At 40.1% G+C, this 23,107-nt stretch overlaps 1 pseudogene; it reads right to left on the bottom strand.

Annotated features, from left to right (window-relative positions):
• Positions 1 to 15,869: 15,869 nt before the first annotated feature.
• Positions 15,870 to 16,705, bottom strand: LOC142453009 (S-adenosylmethionine decarboxylase proenzyme 1 pseudogene; annotated as a pseudogene).
• Between the last annotated feature and the right edge of the window lie 6,402 nt (positions 16,706 to 23,107).

The raw sequence follows: 23,107 nt of genomic DNA, 5'->3' as shown, positions 1-23,107 counted from the left end.
CTATTTTTTTAAATTTCTTCCTCTTTGGGGGTGGGGGAGGGGGCTGGGTACTTTAGCGTGCTCACTGAGTCTCAAAAATATGGCACTTAAACAAATTCATCAAATTAAACATTAAGCTAAGGGTGATGAACATAAACTATTCAAAATTGCATCTCTACAGACTTCAGAGGCTGCCAGCAATCTGCATAGTACATTATTTCACATCAATTTGCCAAATTTGACTTTAATCCAGAACATCCTTGTCTCAGAATCGAATCGAGACGCAAAGTGCACGGCATAGTTCTACACCTAGTTCAAACTGTAGAAGAGCTAGCAAGCACCCGTGGCCAAGGAAAGCAGTCCTCCATAAACGTTCAGGTAGACTTTCAGAAAGCATCTGAATGTTCCTGCCGTCCTGTCTGATACCTAAGGAAGATACCGGCCACGTTATTAGGAAATAAATAGGGCCCTGTGTATGTAGGCATCAAATCTCATGCAATCAAGTGAAGTCAATGCTTGAAGAAATAAACAATTACATGGTCAACACGGAGGCTTCTAAATTAAAGTCATTAACACTCTTAGAGTTTTTTGGCTGTATGAGAGCCAGCATTCCATACTGGCGCAACAGGTACAGAAAGGAGATCCACACTTGAAATTCGATGCTAAAAGAGGCATAATTATAAGGCTGGGAAATAATTTTTTGAACAATTTAAAAACTTTTAAGAGTGCAGAAATTTTAGTTTGCAATCTGTATCTGGCAGGCAGGAGTGAGTACCCTTTTTTAAACCGTAAATAAGGTAAGAAAAAAAGAAAAAAGATGAAAATGTAAATGCATTTTTTTCTTCTTTTGTACACTTCTTAAATATAAGGTTTGGTTTAAAAATAATGCTCAGGTCTGAAGAACATAAAAATCCAATGCCACTCTCTTAAATTTGGTGCATTCTAGGTTCAATCACATGCTACTATACCCTCTGTATTCTTGTAATAAACTATCTCATTTAGGGGTGATCATAAACTTTTGGGAAATCATTCTGAGTTGAGAATATAAGGTTTCAGGGTAGAAAAAACTTTTGGTTTCCTTGTTAAATGTTAAAAACCTACTAGCCCAGCTCGAATACACATAAACTAGTAATTCAATGATTGTCAGCCTTGTCGGATTTCCTGTGGGCAGGTCTTCGGTCTGCGTGAGAAAGGGAGTATTTGTCTTCAGGTGAGTTGCCTAAAAATAGAAGTTCTGGTTTACACACACTGGACTCATATAGCAAGATCTGTTTTCTCAAGACTTAACTGTAGACATTTTAACGATTAGCAAGGACTGATTTAAAACTAAATATTTGGGGGAATATTTTTAGGGAACACACAGAATATAGCTCTGTACTATTGTTCTATCCTAGAGATACTTTGGATGGTAACGCTGCATTGGAACAGGGCGAGACAAGAATAAAACAAATGTGTTAAACAAAGGAAATTAAAAATGAGCGTCAATATATAGATATATAACGAATTTTAGTTCTGTAGTGAAATTGAAGTTGTGAACTGACCCATCCTAGGCCCATACGCATTCTTCTTGATCTTTTAAGAACACAAGTGGGAAGCTGATAAATATTCACAAGTTTGGGTAGCCTAGAAAGAAACCTTAGTGGCGCTATGGGCTAAGCACTGAGCTGTTCCCTGAAAAGGTTAGTGATGCAAACCCACCAGCCACTCCCTGGGAGAAAAATGAGCCTGTTGGCCCAAGGGGTTTTACAGTCTTAAGAATGCTCTAGAGCAGTCCCACTCTGTTCCACAGGCTCACTATGAATCCGAGTTGCCTCCATGGCAGCAGTTTGTGTTTGGTTGCACTAAGAACACCTCTTTCTCTTTGTCGTTGCATACGTAAACCTTGAATATGACAAATATTACTCAAAAGGATGATACTTAAGGCAATGCATATGAAAACAATTGGACTTATAGACAAGAGGCTGTGTTCTAGTCTTTACCTTCAGTTGCTAGCTTAAATGTAGAGAATGAAGGCAACATTTAGCACACACAAGCCTGATTCAATTGATGTATGGATTGTGTTAAGAGTTGTATGAGGCCCCAATAAAAAAGATTTTTAAATGGTACCATTTTATTTTTATCTTATATCTAAGCTTTGATTTCATCCCCCCTTTAAAATAGGAATATTGAGCAAGAGGATACCAAGAGAATTTTCAGTTCTCAAAATTACAAGCATCTATGCTTCCAAATGTTATTGTCTCAATGAATTGCATACACAGGTGAAAAAATATAGATAGATATAGATATAGGTGATATAGAGATAGAGAGATTTACAACAGTGAGTGACATCTTCTCTTATTTCGTAAATGGATGGGTTAGTCTAGGTACCATTATTAAAATATTTTCTGGACAGATCTCACAGCCTTTAGTCACCACTTACTTGTCGTGGCGCTCCTTCTATCCCTGGCATAGTTTCTAGCCCACAGAATGAGTTCAGAATAAGTAGAAGATGAATGAATGAATGAATGAATGAATGAATGAATGAATGAATGAAACTGTTAGGTTTCTCGGTTGGAAATGCCTCCGCTCTTGGCTTTGCAGGAGAAAGAACTCATACCGAAGCCTGGTTTGTGATCCCAGTGGGCTTTTTATAAAGGACAGAAGTTTCATACATTACAGTAACTGAACACAAGCGCGCTCGCGCACTGCACACCCACGTGGCAACCTACGGGAGATCTACAGGAGAGAAATCGCTTTGCGGCCAAGCAGAGGGCAGGGAGGAGCAGCAGGAAAAGATGGAGGTAGGCTCCAGGTTCTAGTCCTTTGAGGCCTGCGGCTGGGAGGCGAGGCCAACGGTACTGGCTGATCCCATTGGCTGGATTAATCCCACCTGGCCTAGATTGGGCCAATTCGGGTTATCACCTTTCTAGCTCCAGGGCCTGAATTTGTGTGTGCCCTTTAACATTTATTGGCTTCCAATTTCTTCTAGGAGGCCCCCCAGCATGGAGAGGAACAACCCCCTGTCTTGCTACCTAACAAAACCTTACCCTGAAAAATGATGTCTTCGCGTGGCATATATCAGTTTGTCATGCTGTGGGGACATAGATGTTGCTATGGTGAAAGAAGCGATCTCACTAGCACTTTAAACACCAGCAGGTCACTCATGGTGGACGAGTTCCAGCTGAGCTTTCCAAATAAGACAAGGGGAAAATAAATCCTTTTTATCTGCTTACAAAACTTCTGAATGAAAATCTCATAGGTGACAACAGAACACTGCCAGTCTTACTTCCTTGGTGCACATCTCCAGAATTGAAAAATCTGGCGTTTGCTGGAGAGGGTCAATGAGGACGAAAGGTCAGTGGGTTGGGTTCACCCAGTTGCCACGGGATGGATTTGGTGGATGGGTAGGAGAACCGGCAATGATGAGGATGATGGGAGATTGGACAACGTTTGGTTCTCCTGCAGAGGTTTCCATGAGTCCGAGCTGACTCTATGGCATCTACATTTACAAACAAAAATAAGTAAAACCAGGAATTCGTGAAAAGAAGAACTAAGGCTGACCCATGGTACTTTTGGCTAGACCATGTTGTCAGGGAATCCTCGTGGCAGAATAGGTTATATGTTGGGTTGCTAACTGCTCAGGGCCAGCAGTTTGAAACCACAGCCGCTGCAAGAAAGAAGAACGGGGCTTGCTACTGCCGAAATATTTGGGAACCTACAGAGGCAATTCTACTTTGTCCTGTAGGGGTCACTATGAGTTAGAATAGACTGCACGGCAGTGAATTGTTGTTTGTTTTAAGAAAGAATAAGCCATTACTTCAGAGCACACTGCTCCCTTTAACATTTCTAACATTGGAATCATTTATGAATTTGCTCCCCCCACCCTTCCACATGGCCACTACTAATGGGCCATGCGAGTGAATCCCTGAGGCAAAGTATTAGTGTTGTTTGCAGATAGAAAAGGATGGATCCCTCTTACATGTCTCAGCAGGAAGCCAGCTTCTCTTTCCCTGTGCAAGTAAAATAACTTTTAATAGTTAACGAGAAATCTGCCTCTCTTGAGCGCTGCTCTCTTTTATGTTCTTCAGACTTTTCAACGGTGCCCATTCCTGACACCCACGCATAAACCACACTCGAATCGAGAAGTTTAAGGGGTGAAACCCACTGGTTTTCAATTTGTTTTCATCTTTTATGGCGTCCACTTTTCAAATGTCCTGGTCAGAAAATAGATGAAGAAGACACATGAACCTCTTGTGGCCTCGCCTGCTTGTCCGTGGAATGCCTTCTCAGGCATCTTTGTATTCTATGTCTCAATATGTAAAAGAAAAAAAAAAGAGGGAGAAAGAAAAACTCAAAGAAGAAAAAAAAAACTCGGTTTCAAATAATGAGCATGTGCACCTTGTTGCCTCAGGCCTTCATACACAATTTAGCCAGGAAGCCAGGGCAGATCATGATTTAGCTTTTGACATCTCCTGCCTTCGGGCCAGGAGAGACTAATACCGATTTCTGACTCAGAACACGCCACAGGAAAAAAAAGTGAGAGAGAGAGAGGCCTTTTATTGACTAAATGATAAAGAGGTTTGTAATGATAAATAACAGTCATTTTATTGTGGAATTCCCCAGAAAAGATGCATTCTGCAATGTCTGAAGGAGCCTAAAAGCTGAGATTGGTTCCCTACGGAGCCGAACCTGTTAAACTCCAATTTTTACAGGCGGGGATCAGGGTCACAAATTGCGGGGACCTCTGGCTATTAAGACCACACAGTCTCTTCCTATGAGCGTGGTAGCAGCCTATTTCTCGGCTCAAGGTAAATTACTAAAGGCCTGGTCCCCGGGTCACTGGATGGGTTGTCAGTCTGTCTGACGGTCTGTCTGTGTCACTTTCTTGTCACTCCACACTGGGAGCTCAGAGTTTGGAGACATTTCTGTGGCCTCTGTGCTCTGGCGGCTGGTGGAATCGCTGCCAGTTTTGATTGATAGTTTAATTGTAAACTTTGGGAACAATATGGATAATTTGGCTCGAACCGTCCATTATGAGCAATATTGTCTCAGAGAGCTCCTTCCAAATTAAACAAGAATTGGGCAGCATCATTGCATTTGTACAACTCACCTAGTGTAAATAAATCCCTCTGTAGAAATCCAGTCCCAGCATTCTACGGAGTTCACCAACCATAGGCTCAGACAGACGGCACGGCGAAAGAAAATACAAATGGCCCGAAGTTAAAACCATTGACCTGCTCATTGCTCCTGAAAACATTATGGTTATTCCTTATTAAAAATGCCGTCTTTGAAGCAATAAGTAATATTTAAGCCATAGGTAATATTTAAGTAATAAAATGTGTAAAAGTAGATAGGTTCTTTTTCTGAGCAAGACAATATGTTTAAAGAGTAATTAAAATCAGTTGCATTACTACCAGGAGGTTGTAAATCATAGAGGGAAAATCCCTAAAGCAGCGTTAGCAGTTTGATGACAACCAAAGGCTAGTTTCTCAGTGAGAAATGAGTACAAATAACCATTCAAGTGCCATTTGTTTCTTCATGAAGAAACTACTAGAAGCTATAACAACAAAAAACACCAAGAGGGGATTGCTTTGTTCATTTGGGTTTTGCAGCTGTAGTCTCAAAGGCAGGACGGTCTGCCCCTGCAGAACTTATGAGCCCCCTGGGTTACAGTAGCTGACGGTATGCCCATGGACAAAGATCTTACCTTTCATCTAGAGACTCGGATGCCGAATACAACGTAGGTCACAGTGCAACTCAGCCCCCAAAGTTCAGTGAGTTGCTGGTGTTGGCAACTCACAGGAATACTTTCTCAAAGAATTAGCCAATTTCAGAAAGAATCTTGGCCCAGGGTCTTACAGGCTGGTCTTCAAACAAGCAGCCCGGATCGAAGTGAGGTGTCAATTAAGTCCACGTGGAAGAAGCAAACCACCCTGTGTGATCCCAGGACTGCAAATACTAAAATTCAAATGTGGAGGAGGGAACGGTATCGGAATTTAAATTCCAAACACCTGACTTGCTGAATCTGGCTGTGGTGACAGTGAAAACCCAAAATCTATTTGCAGGTTTCCCACATGGATTAATCCTTAGGTGAATCCAATCTGACCATAGTCCAGATATATGACAAGCCTTCCTGTCCAACAGAGAGCATTATGGTGGATGTAGTCAGGTTAAAATGTAACAGTTTCTCATTTTCTCTCTCTTTTGACCCATTTTAAAGTTATCTCAGTTTTTAGTATTTTCTGCTTTCTTTGAAGTTGACGTTTTCCTCTATCTTATTGTGTCATCGTTGGAATTTGTGGTTGTTTATTGTATTTGTTTTGTTTTATTTTCTGAATTTCAAATGCAGGATAAGTACATCTATGGAGACCGTAAGTGGATTAATAATTACCTATTGTGCATGACAAGGAAGGCTGGGGGAGGAACTCACAACGAATATGAGAATAAAGAAGATGTTCTAAAAGTGATTGCGGTGAGGATTGCACACCTCTCCTTAATGTGACTAAACTATAGAATTATAGGATATGGTACTATGCCAATAAATTGTAAACACTTAAAATGTTATAACTTAAAAATTAGCAAATAAGAGATTTACAAGTACTACCATACAATGCATACCCTCTGACTGCTGCTGTCATACACTCACCCCCCACGGCCATCAAGGTCATTCCATAGCCACCCTGTAAAACTTAGTAGATTTTCTCCATAGGTTTTGAGACTAAAAATATTTAAGAGAGCAGACAGCCCCATCTTTCTAGAGAAGTTTGGCTGGGGGCTTCCACCCACTTGGTGCTTACTCTGCTGCACCACCACGGGACTCCTCTATAATGGAGTTGGGAACACCCTGAGTCCTACCATTCATGCCTCAGTTAGTAACCATGGGATTGAAGGATAAAGTTCATCCAGAGGCACTCAGAAGAAAGGCCTGGCAATCTAGAGAAAATCAGCTAATGGAAATTCAGTGGAGCCCCATTCTACTCTGACTCCACTGGTGTCACCATGACTTGAAATCAACTTGTCATCAGTTGGATCTAATAGCAGGATCAAAGGAAAGGACCCTGGGTGCCACCTGGCTCTCAGTAGCAGCTCTCTTACTCAATAAATGTGACATTGACAAGCTGCCTAACATGTGTCTTAGTTTACCCATACTCAAGAAAAAAAAAGGATAATTATAGCATCCACTTAATGGAGTTACTTTGAGCGTTATAAGACATGGAAAACATTCAGACTATACTAACCACTGACTTGAATAATAACTCCAAATATTACCACAAAAGTGGTTAGTTGTCAGTTTCCAGCCACATTATTGAATAAAGTTTCTATATTTCTAATTGCAATGACCTGGTAATCACTTCTGGATGAGTAACAGAAATTCTTTTTACATGACCCCATTCCTCAATCCACATCTACTGCTGATCTCCTTTACTAAATGTAAACTTATTAAACCACTCTAGCAGTGAGGGAGTATGGAGTGGAATGTAGCTTTCCTTGTGCCAGAACCTCATGCCATTCTCTTGATTCAGTGAGGTCACTTCCACTAGCATGACAGTAAATTACCTTGCAGTAGTAAATTTTAGACTCCATTGGTCCCAATCCCTTACAGCCCTTCCTTAGAATCGTCTCTGGGCCATGTGGGTCCCATCTCTCAGACCCTTGGACAGTCCCAAACTGAGGAGGCCCTATGTAAGAGTGTGGATGACCTGCTGCTTATATATAAGCTCTTGAATCACAGAGACTTTCCTGAGTAGCAGCTTCACCACTGACTATCTGGGTGACCTTGGCTATGTACTGAATTGCTCTGAGTCCCAATTAGTTCATTTATAAAATAAAGACCCCTGATATTGTGGTGCTGGAAGTTCTCAGCTGCTAACCACAAGATCGGAGTTTGAAACCCCCTGCCTCTCTAGAGGAAAAAGCTGTGGCCGTCTGTTTCCATAATGATTTGCAACTTTGGAAACCCAGCTGGCGAAGTTCTGCTCTGTCTTATAGGGTCTCTGTACACCACAATCAATTAGACACAGCGTGGACTTTGGTTTCTCTTTCCCCGACCTCTCCAAATAGTGATAAAGTTTAAAAGCAATCAAGTAGTTGTACAAGCCCCCGATAAAAAGGGGGGGGGGGAGGAGGAACAATCCTTAGCACAGAATATAACATAGAAATTGGTTGCTCTTGGTATTAGTGCTATTTATTTAATCAATACTTTTTTTTTCTGCTAGCTAGATTCTGAAGCAATGTTACATTTTTCAACAACGCCTGCCTGCATAGTTCTTGGCTGGCAGCTTCCCTCCTGGGCTCTGCCTCTGAGTCTTACGCCCGTGTTGATATCTTGTGTTCCCATGCTGATCATATGCCAAATATCTCAGTTTAATTTCCTTGACTCTGGCTAATGGTCAGAATTACACCACCAAGCCTTTATTCCTAGTCTTTCTTAGTGTGGGAGATCTGCTAAACATGGTCACCGTGGTTGGTCTTGCTGGTATTTGAAACTCTGCTGTATGGCTTTCAGCACTGTTGCTGTCAGTATTCGAGGCACCACAATACAACACACTGACAGAGAGGTAGCAGAATATCATTACATTGCTTTGATTAGGAAAAAAAATGGCTACATTCCTTGGCCTATCCATGGTCAACATATATCAGAAATATCAAACTCCAGATGAAAATAAGAATCATAGAAAACGGCAGAGAGTTCAGATCAGAGTCACCAAATGCAAAAGTCTGGAACCAACCCTGCAAAGGGGGCCATCGTAAGGAAAAAGAGGGATGAAACATGTCTGAGAAAGGTTGTAAGTCTCTTAAAGGATTGTGAAGGGAGAACATAAATAGATGTCAATTTACCAGAACCACTCCCAAAAGAAAGAAGAAAAACTGTCTAACAATTAGAGCATTAGCCTCCCTGAGAATGTCTGCCCCAGAAAGAAGACTCAGTTCCACTCCTGGAGGCTGGGAGCTGGGGCCAACACCACGGGTGGGGTCCAGAGTCTTACTTTAAGAAGTATGGGATTAGATAGACCCAAATGCCATTGTCACTTAGACTTTATGATCTGATCATGCTTCGGGGAATCCGTTCCTTTGAATGCTTTCTTAAGTCTCAGCAGTGCTACAAATGGAGCTGACATCTGGGAGCAAGAAGCGTGCACATATCCCATTCACTTCTCACTGCCCCAGCCCTAGCTCAGGGCCAGACATTTCCTTCATAGACCAATGCAAGGGGAAGACAAGCAGACACAGCAGAATGTGTAGGCATCACAGAGACCCTCTGCATAATATGCCTCTATCTCTGGAAGCTATGAACAGAAAAGTGTTAACATTTTTATTAAAAATGTTAAAGTGTTAACACTTTCATTATGAACAGAAAAGTGTTAACATTTTTTAAAAATCAGGAAAAATATCAGAATAGGTAAGGGTCTGAATGCAGAACGGAAAATGAAAAGGATTCTGAAAAATATTTCAAACCCACTCTCGACTGGTTGGCTGAAAAACAAATCTTTGCCATATTTGAGAAAATCTTGACTTGGACATCTGTTTACTCCATCTTCAGAGCTTTTCTTCTGTTATTTAAGAACAGGAAGGAGGGAGAAAATCCCTTTCCTCACCACATAGTGTCCTAGAATGCCTTCTTCCCTTTTTGTAGACACTTGATTGAGCTGCACCACACAGTCTGGATGATGCAGGAGCTCTTCTTTGCATTGTCATTGACAAATGCTCACTTGTTATTGCAATAGACTGTGACAATAAGCTGTTTTCTATTGAGCACATTTTGACAGTGTCATAAAGTAATTGTAACTTGAACCGACACAGAAGTGGATAATCACGCAGTCCTTGTTCCTAACTAGGCCCAGCGGTGCCTAGACATTCTTCCCAGAATAAAGACCCCCTCCAGGGATTTGAGAGAAAGGTCCTTCGCTAACAAGCTGAAACCCCTTTGCAAGGCTGAGATGTTCCCAAGGCGCTCAGTTGTTGTTTTTGTTGTTGTTGTTGTTTTGATTTTCCTTTGCAAGAAAAAGATGAAGGTGCAGATCATAGGAATGTTTGCAAACATTACTTCCACATGGCCTACTTTACTGAGGTGACTGACACATATGGGAATCTGGTAAATTGCGCCCTATGATCAGATGTCTTCAAACAGCATTTCACCAAATGGGGCATGGTCAGCACCATCAAAGTAGTAAGATCGACACAGCTCTGTGGCTGTTTGTTTCTGTTCTTAGTTCTTAAAGCTGAAATGTTTAAAATCTGTTGATTTTGTTTTTACAGTGCTGAGCTTAAATGATTTACGTAGGTTAATGGTGTTTTGTGATTTTTGCTGCCTTATTAGTTCTGTTAATTGATTCCCACTCATGGCAATCTCATGTGCAATGGAACAAATCAGTCCCCAGGCCTGCTCCATCTTCCTGATCAGTGCTGTTTTAGGCCTTCACTACAGCTATTGTGTCAATCTGTCTCCTGCAGGGTTCCCTTGTTTGGATGACTCTCCCTTTTACCTGCCATGCTGTCCTTTCCTAGCTATGACCAATTTCTCATGATACGTCTGTGCTCGTCTGCGTAGATTAGAGAAACAAATCTATAGACACTCTTTTGTGCATAAGAAAAAGGTTTATATACAAGAGCAGTTAAATATTGAAAAAACAACCCAGTTCAGTCCAGATCAAGTCCATAAGTCTGATATTGGCCCATTTGCCCAATACCAATCTATAAAGTCCATTTCAGACTTGCGAAATACATGCAATGATGCTGAATGCAGGAATATCACAGGCCAGTGGGTGCCAAATCAGTGGCACTTGGAGCATCTCAGCACTGACAGGGGTCTCCACGTGGCTCCTCCAGTTCCCAGAGCTGCATCAGGATTGGCCCATGTGGCATCTCCTCAGGGATGACTCACAGGAAGTCAGCTTTATCAGCAGAGAGTCTCCAAGGGAATGAACCAAGAGAGAGAGAGAGAGACAGACAGAGAGAGAGAGAGAGAGAGAGAGAGAGAGAGAGAGAGAGAGAGAGAGAGAGAGAGAGAGAGAGAGAGACTGTCTCCCACCTCCAAGGAGGATATTTAGGAATTCCCAGGATTCTAATGAGAGACCATCCCCACACAGAAGTCTCATTGATTATATCTTGATTGACAGACCAGACTCCACCCTTCCACTCATAATCCTCTCAAACTGACACCACATTATGTAATTACCACACTGTCCAAGGTAAGTAAGTTGAAGTCATGCCATCTTTTCTTCGGGAGAGCATATCTTCTGAGGTTGATTTATTAGTTCATTTGGCAACCCGTGGTCATTCAATATTTTATTTTTGGCTGATACCATAATTATTTTATGATTGTATTCATAAATGATATTTTAACTTGCCTATGTCCCAGTAATGATTATGGCAGTTTATTATTTCATTTATCTCCTTTTCCATGGAACTGTCAATCCAATGTCTAGGTCTGTGGAGGTTTCCTAGAAACCTGTGAGGCTCACACAAGGAGGTGCTCTGAGGTAGACAGGGTCAAGTTCCTTGGATTATTGTCCTCATCTTGTCCCTGAATATTTAAATGGAAAGGGAAAGCAAGGCTTTCAATACTTTAACTGGAGGGGATTTTGGTTGTTTGTTTATTTTTTAGTTAAATTTTAGTCAAATACCGTTTTTGGAGATAATTATAACCAAGTAATAACTATTTTATATTCTTTGTAATAAGCATTATCTCAGATATAATATTTGTTTCTCTTTTCAACACTACTCAATCAATATTGTGTCTTAGGGGGAAAATATAGAGAGATACATAGATGTACTTCCCAATATATTGAGTTGCTGACTGCCCTATCTGTCTAAGCTCTCTATATTCTTTCAGGAATAAACATTATATATTCCCCCAAAAGGATACTAAATACCCTGTTTTACCTAAGTTATCTCCAGATAAACAAATTAAGCAAGGTTTCCCCCTGGTATTATAGGACTCTTTTTGAGATACTTGCCCCTTTCCTCTCTGAATTCTTTAAAAATTTGCTCCCTCATTCCCATTTAGTAAGTTCACCCATCTGATCGTCTCTTCTTTTCCAGACTTGTTAAAATACCTCAAGAAAGGGCACGACCCTGTCCCAAGAGAACATAAATGCAACCCCACATTTTGTGGGGACTTTGAAGAGGCTGACACATCCCAGTGGTCCTTCCATGCCTTAATTGCTCTCCACAGACTCAATAACTTAATTACTAGTCCATCTAGAGTATACATAGAGCACCAGTTATTCAGCTCCTAAGATACCCACTGGATCCATGGACTGATATTTGAGATGATAAAGTGTAAGAAGTACTCTAAGTGGAAAGATTTATTTCAATTCACTCACTGATGATTGGTTGTGTACTGAGCAGTGAAGAGAGCTGGATAAGTTTTCTTTGCTGTTTAAAAATGCTCAGCTTAAAAAGTTGCTTGAGGAATCTATAGGCAATTCAGGTTCTTTTGGTGGGACTTTGATACAGACGCACCCAGATGGCAATACGGGCGCACCCATGGAACATTCCCTGAGTGATTCACCAATAGCAACTTGTTTTTGTTGTCAGTTGCAATCAAATTAGCCCTGACTCGGGCAAAAAAAGAAGGAAATTCTGCCTGGTCCTGTGCCATCCATTCACATAGTTGGTTTTGGGTCAGACTGTTATGGCCCATAGGGTTTTTCATTGGCTGATTTTATAAAGTAGATCGCCAGGCCTTTCTTCCTAATCTTTTTTACTCTAAAGAAATTTGTTCAGTCTCAGAGCAACACACAAGCCTCCATGAACAAATATGTAGTGTTGTCGATGAACTGTATTACTGGAACACAGGCAGGGGAAAACAGGGGGAAAGGGAACCAGTGTATAGGTTGTTGGGAACGAACAGAACCCAGGCACAGGGAAGAGCATGTGACATGCATAGCAGTGTGAACCAACGGCTTGGTCTCCCAGAGCTGCACGGATACGTACTCACTAGAATGCAGATTTGGAAGGAAGTGGAAGTGGAAAAGGAAGCAAGTACATAAAGCTCTCTCTGGAGCTTTAAGAGAATTGCACATTTTAAAAATCCCCGATGCAAAGCCATCTTGGTCTTATGAGAAGGGCAATGACAAAATTAGCCTCGTATGCTTGTGTCTAACTTTGGCCAGTGTGACAGATCCATGTGAAGAAACCATGTCGGTTGGACGCACACTCGACAGAACAGATGCGATGCCATTGCCACCTGCTAGAAATACAAAGCAGAGAAATGCAATTATGATAGTACCCATTGCATCTTAAGTCCTTACAAAGGCCCCGGTTCAAACTGCTACATTCTCTTTGCCATTGGAATGAAAGAACGTAGAAATGTCATGGAAATCGTTTCACTGTACTCTCCTCTGCCACTTCTGCTGAAATCTTGGTCACAAGTTTTACCTTGAAGAAAAAAAGAAGAAAGGTTGTAAAACAACTAACCATCCTTGACAGAAGCTGCTTTGATGTGTAATGTTCTATAATTTAAATAACGACTTTTCCAACATACATACAAAACTTCTCTGAGAAGCAGCGATTACAGGATTATCTACGACTTCAAACATAAGTCCCTTGAGTACTGTCCCAGCATTTCTTTGTTTGGTTATTAATTGTGTTTTAAAGATGCCTTTACTTGTTTTCTGAGTAATGGGTTCTGGAATTTTTTCTTTTTCTTCTTTTTCAAACGTTTAATATGAAATTGGATTTCAGCCATTCTGGGAGTCCGAGCCAAAAAACAATTTACCTTCTAAAGTTCATAATATTGTCCAGTACGATGACTCTCATAAGACATAGCCTCTTCACAGAGACTTAACAGGAAAAGAGAATGGGCATAAAAACATCAGCAGTTAAATAAATAGAACTACCACCAATCTGTCGGTTTGTAGTATTGTGTTGGTTTGCATGTTATAATGACGGTATAGAAATCATGACACTCTTATTTCAAATACCAGTAGGATCACTTCTGGTAGACAGCCTGCTGCAGAGCATCCAGATTGAAACAGGGTATTAAGAAAGGCCTGGGAAGCTACTTCTGAAAATTAGCTAATTAAAAGATATATGACTCACAACAGAATGTGGTCCAACTCACTTTCTTTGAACAGGCTATTAGGGAGGATCGCTAGAGGGGGGCATCCTGTTTGGTGAAGCAGAAGGCAAATAGGAGCCTGTGAGAGCTTCAGGAATATAGACTGGCACTAACCCTCAATGTGGAACGTCAGCCGGCCAGAGATGGTAAAGAGCACGATAGATTAGGCACTATCTCATGCATGAGGTGACCACGTTTCAGAGACAAATCAATAGCATCTAATAATAACCAAAAACAATTATTAAGACTCTAGACCAAGGAAATTTTTTTGCAGTCACCATCCCAGGTAACAGTCCTTGTGCAACAAATGGAAGCATTGTAAGAACTTAAGATCTCTGGGTACAGCATCAGTCTACTCGTCTTCCCTAGAAGGGATCTTGATTTTAACAAGGCGTTAGATTTAATAAAGAAGACAGCCCGGTGTTCAACTTTTGAAAAACAGCCAGTCAGAAACCTTATGAATCACCTTGCTCTGCTCTACCACCAAACGTGGAGATGGTGCACTATGAGGCAGTATTTCATTCCCTGAAGATAAGATTGCCTTGAGTCTGGGGTTTATTTGACAGCAGTTAATAGCAACCAATTTAAAACGCATGTATTATTAACTCTCTACATATAATAAGAAACTGCTATGGAAAAGGAAATCTTGATATTAAGCATGGTAGTCAGAGGTGCAGACCTATGCAAACAACTAGGATTTAAAATTTCTGCTCTCCTTTCTATAAAAAAGGCAAAATCCCTGTCTTCTAAAGTTGAAGAAAAACAAATGAACCAACACTCATATACCCAAAGAGATAATAGACCTGCAGGCTTGCCTCAGTATGATCTAATTAAAAATTATGAAAACATTCTAATACTCACATTGGAAGCAAGAGAAGAGAAAGCCTTTTGATTATAAATTACCCTCAGATAAAAGTTATGAAATGATCATTAAAATCAAAGAAACTATCTAATTTTATTTGATGAATGGGACTTTGGTTACAGGCCACCAGTAGGTATTAATATACAGAATTATGTTTGCCTTTGATCGATCAGTTTGTATATCACAAGTTTTGAGAATCCTATACTAATGCAAAACCAACAAACACTTTTTTACCCATGAAAGAAAAATTTTAATTGATGTTGCAAAAATAATCTGTATGAAGTAGAAATTGGTTTCAGTAACATTCATTCATAGGAAGTGTGTTCTAGAAACTGGAGGTAACTGGATGTATTTCTGGCAGCAACTGAATAGACCCGTCCCAGATGGTTTGGCCGAATCCAACACCGAATGTGGATGAAAGCCTTGTCTGTGGGGGCTCTTGGGTGATACCTGGAGAAATAGTATACTGTGCATAAACCAACTTGAATTGTGTCCGCAAGTTTTGCAAAGTTTCCTACAGTGAAAGGATTTTTTCTACATACACTTTCATTTCACAGCAAGAGTGGCATAGAACACCTAAACACAGAACAGAGCGGTCATGCAAGATATCTAACTCCTTGATAAAATAATACATACAATTCAAAGTGATTATGCTATGATTGCATCTGGGGCTTTCCGCAACTACAAGGTTGCAGAAAGTACCACCTTGGTGCCACCAAGCTGGTGGTTATGGGAAGAATGCCCCCGGGATCAGTAGCTAGAAAGCAGCCCCCACCTTCTTATATGTATGTTCTCCTTTTGTGTGTGTGTTTTTTCCTTCATATTTCTTTTTTTTTCCTAACCCTAACCCTAACCCTAACCCTAACCCTAACCCTAACCCTAACCCTAACCCTAGCCCTAGCCCTAGCCCTAGCCCTAACCCTAACCCTAACCCTAACCCTAACCCTAACCCTAACCCTAACCCTAACCCTTCATATTTCTTAATCAACTCTGCTGCTGTTGCTGCTTCTTAGCAAAACTGCTAGAAACAAAATTGTCATCACTGAACATAGCACTCTGGCAATCAAGACGATTAAGACCGTCAGTCTTCTGGTGCAAAGAAAGCACGGTGCGACCTTTAGAACTCTGATTTACCAACAGGGAGGTCACATATTTTCCTGCCTTGAAGACTTCCATCACTTTCCTGATCAGGTCATCCCAGGAGGTCTGACTTGAGTTTGTTTCAAAGCTAACACAAGACGATTCTGGTTCTGGAATGCTAGGAACAGTCCAGTAAGTTCCATCTGATTGAATACCCACAAGTACCGAACAGTGGTGCATCAATGGCAGAACCTGGTAGCAGGTCACAAATTGCACCCCCATGAGTGGCATGCTTTGTAGGAACATCATCTTTCATGGAGAACTGGTCCATAACTGCTGGGTCAATCTCGTTCATCAGAATGCCCAGGGTTTCATCTGACTGGCTGATTACTTGATTCTCTGGGACATCCAGCGTATGTAAGTACCAAGAGTCAGAATTCATAAGTCCCATACGATACGCTGCTCCATTTGGGAAAATTGCATTAAGAAACTATTTCCTTCTGGAAAGCCTGGTGTGGGTCGGCTTGATAAGAAGGCTTCCTGAAATTTTTAAGAAAATAAAAGAAGCTTTGCATTGAGTCAACCCCCCTGTCGTCCCTAGCAAGCTTCAGCAGGAAAACCAGTGTGTTCAGGAAGAGGGTGGTGTTCCATGTCTTCAAAATGAAACGTCTCTGGGAGACAAACATGACACTCTCACTGAGTACATAAGCTTCCTGCTTGCCTGTTTCTGTCACACTTATGATTGAACGTACGAAAGCTGAACGTGAGCCTGTTGGAAACAGAGGCAGCTACGGTTCAGTTCCTTGTGGTCACTGTTTCCTGTTACAGCGTAGAGGGAGCGCTGGCACACGTCACTGGCCAGACTGTGTAAGACACCAGCAAACACTTTTATGAAGAGAAAGATCTGCTTCTGCGTTGATCAGAGACCCCAAACCATTCTAAGTCATTCTTTGCAATAAAAAAGGGACTAAGATGATTAAATGATACATTTTGCTAACAATCTATCCCAAGCTAGACTCGGAATGGTGTGGAAACAGAACTAAGACATGAGGCAGGTGTCCTGAGGGTTGATTTCAACTCAGACACTTCCATGGCTTTGAGTCTCCTCCTCTGTAAACATGTACCCCCTCCCCACCCATCCCCCCTCAAAAAAAAAACAACGGATGTAATGTGTGGGGGATGGTGCAATTGAAATTTGTTTCACCAAGTCAGGATGTTAATTCAGCTTTCCATGTAGAGATTTTGAAAAGATTGCATAAGAGTGTGTGACAAAAAGGGCCTGATTTGTGGCAGATGGGGGACTGGTTTTGCCACCAAGACAATATGCCTCGCTCACACAGCCATCTTAGTGTGCCAGTGTTGGGCAAAAAAAATTAAAAAATTTAAAAAAATGGTTCTCTTACCCCATGCACCTTATTCAACTGACCTTGCTCAGTGAGACTTCTTTTTGTTTCCATGAATGAAGAGGGACATGAAAGGGCAGTGACTTGACAATGTAGAAGAGGTGAAGAAAAAAACAAGGGCAGTGCTGTCAGCTACCCAAACAGATGTGTCTGAAAAATGTTTCCAAGAGCGGAATCTCAGATTTGACAAATGGATTCAGTATAATGGAGAGGACTTTGAAGGTGATAAGGTTGTTTTGTAAAAAAAAAAAAAAAATTGAACACATACCTTTGAAGAAAATTCCATTTTTTTGGGTGGGGGTAGCCCTTCATATTCCTCTATAGAACATTCGGAAAGGTATAAGACAATTTTTATTGTTTTATTTTTAAATTATTTTACATGTAGAGAAACATTACAAAAGTAATAAAAAGAGTACTGCATACTTTTCATCTAAGATTCCCCAATGCTAATTTCTTGTATAATCATACGGCAATTATCAAAATGAATAAATTAGCATTGGTACAGTTATCGATGAAACTGCAGGCTTCATTCATTTCTTGCCATTGTGTTTTGTCAGTTCCAAAATCCCACATCACATTTCAGTCTCTAGAGTCCCCTTGTCCCCTAGGGCCCTGGTGCCATGTGTTTTGAAGAGTTCTGAGATAATTTTTTTGGTAGTGTGCTGGGCTCAAGTCTATCAATGTGGGTTTATCTAGTATTTTATAGTGATCACAGTGAGATGGCACATCATTTTCACAAGCATGTCATGTGTATCATCTCAGGATATGTATCTCATATAATTATAATATTTTGGAGTATGAATGCATAATGTCTAGATTCACCATTCAAATGATCTGAAAATTAAACATTGAATAATTTTATTAACTTTTTGATTTCACAATAAAAATATATGATGACCCCCCCCAATTCCTAAACCTTAATGAGTAAATAAAAAGGATGGAGAAGCATATTATTCTTTTTAAAAAATATATCATGTGTGGGAGAGCTGAATTGGAGTTTTTAAAGGGGTGGGAGATGCCATTTCAAACCCATGCAGTTATATATTTCTCTCTATGGGTAGAAAATGTATTTGCATTAAACTATTAATGGACCACTGGTGGCATAATGTTGGACAGCCCCATGGGAGAACGATGGGGTTTTCTGTAGAGTTTCACAGCCTTGAAAACCAAAAGGGTTCTCTGCTGTCCTGCAGGGCTGCTGTGAGTCAGAATAGATTTCATCATAATGAGTTAGGAGTTTGGGATTTGCTGTATAGCCTGCCAGAAATTCAACAGAAATACAAAATAAATGGCAAAGTAATCATTGGAATGTCATAGTTAAGAGAATTTATGAGCGTATGCTATCTTACTGATTTTTAATTTAAAATTAAATTGGGCGGTGTTATCTCTTTGTTTAATGCAAATCTATTTAAAATATTTACTATATTCTGTTCAAAGATCCTAAAATATATAGGACTGTGTAACTTTAAAGTCTATATGTTTACTAATCTATTATTTACATATATTACATATATTATTCTAGTAAAATGCTTAATTCCGTAGATACCACACCCATTTAATACTGCATCTCTTTCATCAGCCATGTGTATTCTAAGCATAACCAGAAGGAGAGCAGGGCATTATGCCCCAATAGCCAAGTAAGATGGGGTGATTTTGTTTTTACTTTTCCTCCATTAAATTATAATTTGAAACAATTAAATCAGAAGTTGACAAATCCTAAAAGTGAAAACAATACCCAAAAAAAAGAGAACAGAAAAAGAAACAAAAGCTACAACTGAAGAAAAGATATGTGTGAGTTTCAAAATAGCTATAAAATATATTTAAAGTTAGCATATCATCTTTCTGGCTTAGATATACTATGGATAAGAGTTTAACATATACCTTGACTTTCTGACTAAATTCAAATAGGGTTGAAAATAAAAGAAAGAATTTAAAAACTGACCTGTGTACATTAAAATAAAGTTTGCTAATATTAAAGAGTACTCCAACATATAAAGTAGCAAAAAATCATAAGCTTACACAAAAGTTAAATAGCAAAATTCAAACAAAAATCAATTAGAGATCTTTATGCCATGAACTGTTTTCCACATTTTTTGTTCCCCATTTAATAATATAAAACATTAACATCCAATAATAAACATTTTCATCTGAACAATGATTTTTTTCAATTCCAATGTGAAAATCTTAAGGTTGTCTCTGCTTTCCTGTCTCATTTGTGAGTGTGTGCTTGTGCGTTATATTTTTAATGCAAATCTTAGTGGACAGTTGAAAAGTTGCAAGCTTTCATAATATCTGTCAATTGAATGGCCTCTTTTTTGCAAGTTTGAAAAGAATATGGGAAAGCACATTATTAATCATTTTGTTATTTTATGATAAAAATATGATTGTTGACTCAACTCTGTTTGGACCTGCTTGACTGGCTGAGCAGCACTGTGTTCAGATCTGGTTTTCTGAAATAAGTAAGAAATGTGACAAATAAAAGTCTGAGGAACAAGCAGAAACCTTGAGGATGTTTAATGGGAAATAGAGAGAGGAAATATAATAGCTGACTCTAAATATTGGATGCACCGTCATATCGAAGAAAGATTAGATTCATTCCCTGAGACTCTAGAAGGCAGAACAAACACCAAGTGAGAAGAAATTACAGAAAGAAAGGTACTGGCCCGTTGTAGGAAAAGCTACCTAAGGAATATTTTTCCTGACAATGCTGCTAGCTCACGTTTAACTGAAATGGTAAACTCCCTATCCCCCAAACAAGACGATACTGATTTTTCAGACCCCTGGTGGTGAAGCGGGATAATTCATTGATATATTCCACCCAGGTCAGGTGTTTGAAACCACCAGCTGCTCCGTTGAAGAAAGAGGGGCTTTTTACTCATAGCTACAGTGTTAAAAACCTGGAGAGGCTCTTCTACTCTGTCCTACAGGATCGCTGTGAGTCCAAATCAACTTGCTTGGAAGTTACTAACCTCGAAGTAGAATCTAAAATTTCAAAAACAGAATTCAAATTATTTTTAATTACTAAATACTTTGGGTTAATAATAATCATGAATTTAGGGAATGTCTGCTTCTTTAAAAAATTGTGCTATTTACACTTAAATGCACACTCTATTTTTATTCTTTTACATTTTTCACATATTAGTTCGGGTGGGGGGATGGCTCTAGACACATGTCATGGTAGGGGCGGGGGACTCTAGACATCTAGAATTATTCCTAATTGTACAAGACTTGAGGGATCATTTCAAAAAGGGCATTTCCTTTGAAGATTGTAATTCTCAGCTCCAGAGTCCTGGAGAAGAAGAAAAGGCTGATGGTGCTGTAATTACAGTTTTATGTGTGTTCCACCAAAGCCTCTCTCACTTTCCTATATATAAGCCATTTTCTGTGCTAAAATAATGAGTTTTGTCCAAACCTCACTTGCCTTTTAGGTTCCTGTTTAAATGTCATTGTCTCTGGGACTAGCCTAATGATTATGAATTGGATTAAATGAGTTTATTACATATTCCCAGAGTACTGCAACAAGGGAACACTGCTTGGTTTAAAATCAGGAAAGGTGTATCCCCTAGGGTTGTATCCCCTCTCCATACTTTATCTCTGTGTTGAGAAAATCATCAGAGAAGCTGGCTTATATGAAGAAGTATATGGCATCAAGATTGGGCGGAGGCTTATTAAGAACCTAAAATAAGCAGAGGACTCAACACTGTTGCCGACAGAAAGACTTGAAACATTTGCTGCTGAAGATCAAGGATTGAAGAATTCAATATGGGTTACAATTCAATATGATAACACTAGCATTCTTTGTGTTAGATGGGGTTCTCTAGAGAAACAAAACCAGAATGCTAATACATACATATATACATACAGATAGATAGATAGATAACATAAGAAATAAACATTTAATTAAATAAATAACAGTATAAACGGCTCGGTGCAACTCACTCCTGTGAGACAGCTGTGAGACACTGGCAGTCCTTCAAGTCTTGCTGTAGAGCAATTCAGGCTATCCGGGCACAGGCAGCAAACAGCAAGGCAGGTCACCAACATCAGCCAGATGACAGGGTCTGACAGTCCCCAGCTCAAGAGATAAAAATTCCAATGGTGTAGCCAAACAGGTCTTGAAGGAACCTCAAATTAGAGCAACACAGTCCATGGGATAGGTGTCCCACAGGTAGTGTAGCTTGCAAATTGAGCCAAAGAACAAGCAAGGCAGCCACACACTGGTCCGATGATCAAAGAACAAGAGACAAGAAAGGCGAGGCTCACTGAGTGATTTACCTCTCTGCCCACCAATTAATCCCACATGCGTTTATCGGCCAGGTTGGCACAATAAACTAATTACCTCATCCTCACAACTGAACCAATAAGTACCATCATGGTTAATGAGGGAAACAAGGTTGAAATGGTCAAGAATTTTGTCTAGCTTGAATCCACAAGCAATGCTCATGGAAGCAGCTGTCAAAATCAAAAGATAAGTTGCGTTAGGTAAATCTGCTTCACAAGACCTTTGCAGAGCATTCAAAAGCAAGGTTGTTACTTTGAGGGCTAAAGAACGCCTGACCCAATCCATGGTGTTTTACATTGCTTCATAGGCACATGAAAGTTGGATACTGAATAAAGATCATAGAAAACTGATGAATTTGAGTTGTGGTGCTGGAGAAGAATCTGGGCAGTACCATGGGTTACTGAAAGGTCAAACCTATCTGTTTTGGAAGAAGTAGGGCCAGAGCGCTTCTTAGAGGCAAGGATGTCAAAACTTTGTCTTATGTACTTTGGACATGTCTGGAGAGACCAGTACTTGAAGAAGGACACCATGCATGGTAAAGTGGAGGGGAAGCAAAACAGAGGAAGAGCTTCAAGGAAATGGATTGATATCGTGGCTACAACACTGGCCTTGAGCCTAGGACCAATTGTGAGACTTGTGGAGGACCATGCAGTGTTTCATTCTGTTTTGCCTAGTCCCTCTAGAGCAGAACTGACTCAAGGACACCTAACAACACAAGGACAACAGGTTACTGTAATTTTCCTGCCAACAACAGGTTACTGTAATTTTATTATTTGATCCATTTATTTCCTGTCGTCCCCCCAATATTTAGTGACCCATGGATTGCCTTATCTACAAGACCTAACACAGTGATATTCACAGAGTACAAATATCTGTGCAAATAATAAATAAAGGAATAAATTGAGGGAAAAAATGGGAGCATAAGTGACCAGTGTGGAACCAAATTAGTTGGACACACTTTTAAGTATATTTCATTATCCATAGATAGTGCATTAAGTTTAGTTTAGTGATAGAATTCTCCCCTACCAAGCAGGAGACCACAAGCCAATAAACTATATATACCACATATTTGTGGCCATATATTTGTAGCTAAACATGACAAGCGTAGTTACTACCCCTTCCAGTGAAAGCTTCTGCATTCCTATGGTGCTGAAGAAGTTTCAGGGAGCTTCTCGGTCAAGATGGACTCGAAAGAAAGACTTGGTCATTTTCCTCTGAAAATTACTCATTGAAAACTAGGACTCATAACAGTACAATCAGTAGCGAAGCATGGGAATCACAAAGAATCAGGCAATTTTATTTTATTGCATATGAAGTTACCATGAATTGGAGCCTGATTTGATGGCCATAAATAATGACAACTGCTAGCAACCACTAGGGCACAGTGGGATGAACGCGGGCTGCTACCTTCAAGGTTGGTGAAATTTACAATCTGAAACCCTATCTAGCATTGCTAT

This window comes from Tenrec ecaudatus, chromosome 7 (assembly GCF_050624435.1).
Source record: "Tenrec ecaudatus isolate mTenEca1 chromosome 7, mTenEca1.hap1, whole genome shotgun sequence".
NCBI classification, from domain to species: domain Eukaryota; kingdom Metazoa; phylum Chordata; class Mammalia; order Afrosoricida; family Tenrecidae; genus Tenrec; species Tenrec ecaudatus.
Note: the sequence above shows the minus strand (reverse complement) of the source record. Positions and strands in the feature narration are given on the sequence as shown.